At 41.7% G+C, this 9062-nt stretch overlaps 1 long non-coding RNA gene across 1 annotated transcript; it reads right to left on the reverse strand.

The window, feature by feature from the left end:
- Window positions 1-1025: 1025 nt before the first annotated feature.
- LOC143274147 (uncharacterized) lies at window positions 1026-6232 on the reverse strand. The gene is made up of 3 exons (XR_013052578.1): window positions 5936-6232; window positions 2357-2530; window positions 1026-1463 (listed from the first exon to the last, which is right to left on the reverse strand). It is a non-coding gene; the product is annotated as an uncharacterized LOC143274147 (long non-coding RNA).
- Window positions 6233-9062: the final 2830 nt, after the last annotated feature.

A 9062-nucleotide genomic window follows, 5' to 3' on the forward strand; every position in this document is an offset into this window, starting at 1 on the left:
ACTCGACATTGTTGTGTGTTAGGAACTGAACAGCTTTAACTATATGATGCTTTCTACTCTTATAGAAGCATCACGGTTTAATTGTGAAAAACTTGACTTAATATTTTGTACTTTCATTCTCTCACACGTTTATTTGTGGATTATGTTGTAGTGAGTAGATGGGTGTGTTTACATCCATCTCATTACGATGCAATTTTGCTCTTCTTTTTAGTAAATGTTAAAGTTTTGTGTACACCAAAGAATTGTTTTAAAACAAATTTCTTTGGTATTTATTATCTATAAGTGTTTGATCTGTATTCCTATATTCTATATCTGTGTACCCAAGTTTGCATGACCATCTTTTCAGTGGAAGTGGATCATGAATGGACAAAGCCTTGCTTTGGATAACAGTCCTAAACCCAGAATGTTGTTTCCACCATGGTCCTTGTCTAGCATGCGTAAGGCTCTGTGTTGGATTCTCAGCCATGTCAAACAGCGCTGCACCAATGGCACATTGTCAGTGCACGTCAGTTCTCTGTGGTTGTGTATTTGTGGCATCCTGGAGGGTGTGTCTCCAGAATCAGAACTGCTGAGCCAATGAAGCCAGGCAAAGATTTCTTTAAAAACAACCATGAAGCATAATAGTGTCTGTGGGTATTCCTTTCAGACTATAAAGGACCATAAAATGTTAAAACTTTGCAAACTAATCATAATCTGAGAAGCATTAGTAATGTTAGCCCCAGATGATTGCATATTAATGCAGCACAGAATGAACAATTATGTTGCTGTGAAAAAAAACTGAAACTCCAGTGTAGAAGGAAGGAGGCTTTGATGTAAGATCTGTGACTTTGTTTTTTTTTTTTTGCTTGTTTGTTTATTCCACATTAAGCTTTATTTGATGAGTATGTTATGATAAATACAAGTAATTCTTTTTTAATTTGTTTATCTTTTTTAATTTTTTCATTTTACATGCTAACCACTGTTAACCCTCCCTCTCCTTCTCCTGTTCCCCCTCACCTTCCCCCAATCCCACCCCCATTCACTCCTCATAGGGGGTAAGGCTTCCTTTGGGTAATTAACACAGGCTGGCATACCAAGTTGGAGCAGTACTAAAGCTCCTCCCACTGCATCAAGGCTGGGTATGGCATCCCACCGTAGGGAATAGGCTCTAAAAAGCCAGTTTATATACCCAGGATAGGTCCTGGTCCCATTGCTGGGGCCTCACAAACAGATTAAGCTACACAACTGTTAGCCACATTCAGAGAGTCTAGTTCGGTTTCATGCAGGCTCCCCAGCTGTCAGTCCAGAGTTTGTGAGCTCCCATTAGCTCAGGTCAGCTGTCTCTGTGGGTTTTCCCATCATGATCTTGACCCTCTTTGCTCCTATAGTCCCTCCTCCTCCTCTTCAACTGAACTCCTGGAGCTCTGCCAAGTGCTTGATTGTGGGTCTCTCCATCTGCTTCCATCAGTCACTGGATATAGGTTCTATGATGACAATTAGGGTAGTCACCAATCTGAGTACAGGGGAAGGCTAGTTCAGGTACCCCCTCTACCATTGCTATGAGTCTTAGCTGGGGACATCATGTGGGTTCCTGGGGATTTCCCTAGCACCAGGTTTCTCCCTAACCCCATACTGGCTCACTCTGTGAAGATAGCTCTTTCTCCATCCCTCCCCAAGCTTGATTTAAAAGTATCAGAAAGTATCAGTATGAAAGAATGATTCAGTTTTCAGAAATATCTTTCCTATTTGTGTTCACTGAAAAAAAACCTAGAAAAGGTGAAAAAAAGAGACACACCAACCATGAAACTAGCACCCTGAGCATGTCCTATAAATACTACAGGATTCCTTGGGAGAAGTGGAAGACCAAAACCTATAGCAGAAAAAAAAAATAAAGAGTCTAAGACAATCCACCAGACCACAAGTAAGGATATTATCAAACACATCTAAAATGCTATCGAAAGTACTGTGACCCAACCTGGATGAGCTTCCATTAACTCAATATGGGAAAATGTACGCTTGCTAACATCTGGCGTTTATCAATGGACTAAAAATTTAGCTACATTCATCTTACATCCTGTATTGATCATATGCTAGTGCCCCTCCCTCCTGTATCCTACCACAGACCAGTTAGCACTATAGCACGATACTATGCTCTTTCTGGAGAGCCCCACTCTTGTGTGGATTTCTGGACACGTTTTACCTGAGATATCTTCTCTGCTGGGTTAAAGGCTAGTGATGATTCTGTGACTGTTAGGGTGAGACTAGCACACACTTAACTTTTTATACTATGTAGTAGTAGAGAAACTCCACCTGCCCACAGTCATTTCTAGTCAGTCAAAGTTGCACCGTTGTTTCCATGAAATCATGTGTGGCTTACCTTTCTGTTCATTCTTGTTTTATATAATATAGATAAAGGTATGTGATTACAGCTTCTTGGATCAGTTTCAAAACTATCACATAGAGATCTCGTTTATTTTGAAACTCTTTGAACCAGAATGAGAATCTCCTTGAAACAAAAGCTTTTTTTTTGCTGACTATCACACCATTTTACCTTTTGAAGAATATAAAAGAACACTTTAAGTGAATATCCCTTTGTTTGACATGAAATTCAAACATTATTATCTTTAAGTGGGGAAGATTATTACTCAACATATTTTTTTAAATAAATGAATATTTTATATTAATGATATTCTTAAAGAAATTACTATATTTCAGATTTTTTAAAAAATACCAAAATAAAGACTTTTTCTTTCTGGCCACTTGTGGCTCCCTCTATCCTGTTTGCTCTAGGATTCTCCCAAGTGGCCACTTGTGGTGAGCTGGTACAATGGGGTTTCCCTGACTTCCAGCTTCACTCTGTTTTCTGAGTGGAGCGTTCACAGCCATGACCTTGTAAGTTTTTCTCTTCTTGGGTTCTAACAATCACATTCAATTTCATCCCTGAGCCACCGGGGCTTCATTTTGTCCAATTGCTTTCTAGAGAGTCCTGTCTCTTTAAGAGTTTCCATTCTTGCCATTGTGTTAGTTACCACATCCATCCCACTCTGTGGCCAGGTCTGATTGAATTGCTTTTCTTTTTCATTGACATATTCTTTGTTTTACTCCTACTCCTTTCATCTGTACCCTTTCTTCTTAGATCTATTTAAGTTCTCTTTGGAGTATCTCTCACTTTAAACATGAAGGCTCTTTCTTCCATGTTGGCTATTTGCAGGGATCTGCAAAGCAGGCTCCTGGGTTGTTTTTCCAGTGTGTGATAATTCACTTCTGTGAGTGGGATCCCTTTGGCATTTCTGGTTCCCAGACACCAGAAGCTGCACAGGCAGGCTGTACCTTCACATCACCACACTGACAAATTCCTCTGCAAATGCAGCTGGCCTAGGCCACCTTCTCATCTTTCTTGTGGAAACTTGGGACTAAAATGACTCATGAAAGCCCTGCACCACTCTGCTGTGGATTCTCAGTGTGCCCTGCCAGAGCTCACTGGGCATGCACAGTTGGACCATAGTGATTTTCCCAGAGGCTACCAGAATCTTCTCTTGGTCTGTTCCTATAGTTGTGTTTCACTGCACAGCTTGGACATTGTATTCCCATGTATCATGACTAGAGTTTTCTCAAATTTCATTGAAAATTAACTTTTATTTCAGTTTCCTATTTTAAAATTTAATTTTGTCTCTACTCTTCTTGTTATTATCCTTTATTCCAACACTGTCTTTTAAATGTAACATGTTTTAAGCCAGGTTGGTTGTGTGTGCCTATCATACCAGCATTGGGAGCCTGAAGTAGGAGGATTACCATAAGTTTGAGGCCAGCTTGGCTCATATAGTGAGTTTCAGGCCAGCCTAGACTAAAGAATGAGACCATGTCTCAAAAACAATAACAATAAACAAAACAATGCAAGTCCTGAAGAGATGGCTCAACAGTTAAGAGCACATTCTGGTCTTTCAGAGAACCCCAAACTGGTTCCCAGCACTCATGTCAGATGGTTCACAACTGCCTCCGACTCTAGCTCCAGGGAGATCTAATGCCTCTGTTTTCTTTGGGCACCTGCATTCATATACACAAACCCTTACACAACCACACACACATGCATAATTAAAAATAAAAAGTAAAGTATTTTGCCAGGTGGTGGTGGCACATGCCTTTAATCCCAGCACTCAGGAGGCAGAGCCAGGCAGATCTCTGTGAGTTTGAGGCCAGCCTGGTCTGCAGAGTGAGATCCAGGATAGGCACCAAAACTACACAGAGAAACCCTGTCTCGAAAAACAAAAACAAAACAAAACAAAAAGTATTTTTTAAAACCAACAGTATATAGAAGCTCTTTGCCATAGACTAATTTTTTAAAAGATGCTATTTGATGAATTTAAGAACTTGGAAAGTTGTGACCAATTATTAGGTCATCCCAGGGAACTCAGAATGCCCCACTAGAGCAAATGCATACCTAGAGATTTCATTCTCTTTAAACCTCTGCTCACTTTTTTTTGATCAAAAGCTAGTCAGTGGGTCAATACATTTGACAATAGATCTGAATTCATGAAATAATGGAAGAGCTTAACATAGCAAACAAGAAAGAGAGGAGGCCACTGCTGCTGACTAAGGTGGAGTGCAGTGTAACTTCTCTCCATTGGGCGGTAATCACGGCCATCCTCCGACTCTCATAGATATGTTCCTCAGTCTTTGTGTGAACCACTCTGATGCCTGCCATGCTCCAGGGTCTCTGTGCTCTAGCATTCTTGTTCACTCTCAGGTCTTTAAACCAGCCAAGCTCTTCCAACTTAGGAGACTTCATAGCTCATCCCATCTCCTGTGGCCTTGTCAACTCCCCTTGCCATGTTAGAGGCTCCCTCTTCCACCGAGGCTTGCATTTACCTTGTTGCCATCCCTTTAGTATGTTCAGATCCCTCGATTGCTACAAGTTTTTAAGCAAGGGCCCCACATATTGGTTCCCCTTATATGTGCTTCTTATGTGACTAATTTAAATTGATTGGCCTATTATTAAAAAAATATTAAATAAGCTCTAGATTCCAAAGATGCTGTAAGAAATAACTGTTATGACCAAAATAAATATAAAAAAGAGATCAGAAACCATACAGAGTAAAAAAAAATTACCCTCTATAAAAATTTCTGAATCACCTATTTATGTCTCCAGCACTACATTAACATAACACACACTAGTGAATAATAATTAGTATTAGTTTAACTGAGCTCTCCATCTCCAGAAACCAACCAAAACCCATTATTTCACCATCTTTCTTGGTTTCTTTCCTATTGCTATGGTAAGACATTATGACCAAGGCGATCTATAGAAAAAAGCACTTAATTTGGGCCTCACAATCCCAGAGCGTGAGTCTATGACCACCATGGCAGGGAGCATGGCGGCAGTTAGATGAATGTGGTGCTGGAGCAGTAGCTGAGAGCTTAACTCTGACCTACAACTGTGAGGCAGAGGAGAGAGAGAGAGAGAGAGAGAGAGAGAGAGAGAGAGAGAGAGAGAGAGAGAGAGAGAGAGATTGAGAGAATGAATGCTATTTGGGAATGGCACAGGCTTTTGAAACCTTAAATCCCACACCCAGTGACATGCTTCCTTCAACAAAGCCACACCTCCTAATCCTTCCCAAATAATTCCAATTGGAGACCAAGCATTCAAATACATGAGTCTATGGGAGCCATTCTCATCCAAACCATCACACCAGCATAGCTAGCTGGCTGTTCAAAATCCTCACTTGTTTTAGCTACCTAGGCTTCCCTCATCCCACTCTCTTTTGACCTCTCACGTTCATGCTGGCGATAAACTGCGATTAAAGAGTTGTCAAGGATAGGCTGCCCAGGTCTTCAGCTCCCAGCACCAGTTCTGCACTGGGGTGCACTGTGCACTGGGAAGCTGCAAGGATTTCGCCTATGTGTATGAGGCTCCTGCTGGCCCCTGAGTTTCTCCAAATTGCATCATTTTGCTCCTTACCTCTAATAGAATGGATATTTCCCCAGTTTTTGTTTTAAATCACAACCACCAGGGGAGCAATGTCCTTTACTTTTCCTTTGAAAGGCTTTTTGCTGCTGCTGCTGCTGCTGCTGCTGCTGCTGTTGCTGTTCTGTCCCGTGATCTTGCATTTTGCACAAGGGTTTGCTCCACCCATTCCTTGCTGCCTGCTTCCCAGTAGGTGATTCAGCTAGAGAAGCAGTCGGGTGCCACCAGCCCAGGCAGAGTTATCTGTTGGAAACTGAAACGCTCTAAACGGACCCCTTGTCTATTTGTAGCATACAGCAGGTGTAATAAAGGAAGGCTTATAATGGTCAAAAGACACTATTTAAAATAGTTTCTAATCCCCCTGCGTTATGAAGCCCTTTCTAACTCAAATTCCCACAAAGAAGGAAAACCCAAGTATGGAGATAGAGACGCAGAGAAAAGCTCCTCATAACAAGGGGGTCGGCAGCGGGGCATCTGGGCTCAGTGCACAGACTTGCCTGAAGTTGTGAAGAAAGCAGGGGTTGTGTCAGGCTGAGAGAGGAGAAATTCCGCAGTTGTTCCTGGAGTTAAGCCCAGAAGGATGAACTGAAAGAGGCAGAGAAATGGGAAGGCATGGAGCCTGGAGACTCCCTAGCGAAGTGAGGCTGGGAGAGGTTCACAAAATGGGAACAAAGGGTAAATGGAAGGGGCATGTAAGGGACATTCAAGAAGGAATCGTGCTTTGGGGGCAAATGGGTCATAAGGGAGGAATGGAAAGACTGAGGGGAAGAATGCCTTCAAATTTTCTCAACTGGTAGGTCATAAAGGCAGCAGTGCCCTTGAGTGAACGCTGACGGTGGACGGATTCCATCGGAAAGAAGATGAAAAGGATTCCGGCCGTGTGTGGGGACCATTGAATTTGGTGCGATTATTGGGTATCCAAGTGGAATGTACTACAGAGCCTTAAAATGGGGGTGCTCCATGAAGGTGAGGGGTCAGGAGAGAAGCTGTAGTTCCGGAAGTCATCAACATCAAATCCATACAGAAGAAAGTGGATGAAATCTCAGGGTGAAAATAGAGACATAAGTCCTGACTCTAAAATTGGGAATTGGTGCTGCATGGGTCTTTTTTTTTTTTTTTATGGAGTTATTCCTAGCAGGCAGCCTACATTTCATTCAATTGATGGTAACATCAGGATTGGGGAAACATATTTCCTGTTTTTCTATAGGTTTTCCATTACTTCTGTAGTCAAATTTCCCCATTACGGTCCACAGTCTCTATTTGTTTTAGTGATGAACTTTCCTCCAGCAAGCACTAAAAAACGGTCTTGTCAGGCTGCAGATTTTTTTAAATGACACAAACACAGCCTATTACCCCCACTTTAATTTTCAGTTCTGAGCTTTCTGACAATGGACTGCACTGTGGCAGAAGAGAGAGGAAAGCCGTGGGTAGAGACAGATCTTTTTATAAAGATCAGCAATTCTCTGTGCTTTTATCCCAGGAAAAGATTACATTTAACACCCAGGGGTCTCCGCTGCCTCAGATCCCTTTCAGAATGAGTGGCTGTGGCATTGCAGATAGTTTGGGGTGTCCTTTCATAGTTTAATGGTATTAAATATACCCCAGTGAGCCACAAATCAGTGGCTTATCTAGGAATAGATCAGATCTCTAATAAGGGGCCACTTCTTTTAAATTGGACAGTGCATTATAGTAAACAGATAGAATTTTTCAAAAAGTACCAAATGTGTCAGCCAGTTATTTTTAATGAAGGCAACTTAAAATTCCTCTTTCTGTAGGAGACAGCTGTTTCTTGTCAATCAGGTCAAAACTAAGAGATGTGTGAAACTGTGTTGTCTGCTGTGAATGCCATGATTATTCTCTCAATGACAGAGTTACAGTTCTGCCCAGCTTTCCTAGTATCAACATTGCACATCAGAGAAGAGAGAGAGAGAGAGAGAGAGAGAGAGAGAGAGAGAGAGAGAGAGAGAGAGAGAGAGAAGAAAAAAGAAAGAAAAAGGAAGGAAGGGAGACAGAAAGAAGGAAAGAAGGAGGAAGGAAGGGAGGGAGGGAGGAAGGGAGTGAGGGAGGGTGGGTGAAAGTACAGAAGAAAGAAAGGAGGGGAGACAGGAAGAGGGGTGGGAAGGAAAGCGCATTCAGGAACCCAGCTAGGCAGGAAGCACAGGGCAGAGGCCAGCTCTGGACAGATTGTGCACATGCGCACAGCAGCATATCTGGGAGCTGCCTCAGAGGCTGGGACTGCTTCCTTTACTGTAGGGGTCCTGGTACTCAACAGAGCAGTATCTGAAACACCTAGTAGGTGCTCTGCAATTGTCTACTGCGTAGATTATACTGTGTGCTAAAATGATAAAATTATTTCTTAAACATTTGGATTATAGTGTGTCAAAGATGTGATCTGTCCACTCACTACTACTAGTCTAGAAAAAGGTGTGAAAGAAAAAAGATTTTAAGCAAAAAATTAACCTACACCCCCCCCCACACACACACACAATAGCATGAGGTACTTTCCAAGCATTTATGTCTCTAAGCCAATGGTTCTCAACCTGTGGGCTGAGACCCCTTTGACAAACTTCTATCTCCAAAAAATATTTACATTATGATTCATAACAGTAGCAAAACAACAGTTATAAAACAGCAATGAAAATAATTTTATGGTTGGGGGTCACCACAACATGATGAACTATATTAAAGGGTCACAGCATTAGGATGGTTGAGAACCACTGCTCTAAGCAAAGACTTTGCTATGTTCTGCCCAGATTTTTTTTTTTATTAATGGGTTAACAGATTTCAATGGTAGGTAATAGCAAGAAGGTTGTGGTCAAGGGGAGGAAAAAAACCCCATGATATCTTCAAAGCATTGTAACCTGCTTTCAGAATCTGGCTAGCCACAAAGAAATGAATTAATGGCATACAGATGTATGATATGAACAACTGAAGGTAGGTATACCCATGAAGGAGACGTGTGTGTGTGTGTGTGTGTGTGTGTGTGTGTGTGTGTGTGTGTGTGTGTGTGTGTGTGTGTGTGTGTTGGATAAAAATATACGTCTAACTCTTAAGCAAGCTGGGGACCATAACAGGAAAATACTTAAGGTGGAAATAATAGTAAAACACCAGAAAGGTGAAA

This window comes from Peromyscus maniculatus, chromosome 7, assembly GCF_049852395.1.
Source record: "Peromyscus maniculatus bairdii isolate BWxNUB_F1_BW_parent chromosome 7, HU_Pman_BW_mat_3.1, whole genome shotgun sequence".
In the NCBI taxonomy this organism is placed as follows: Eukaryota; Metazoa; Chordata; class Mammalia; order Rodentia; family Cricetidae; genus Peromyscus; species Peromyscus maniculatus.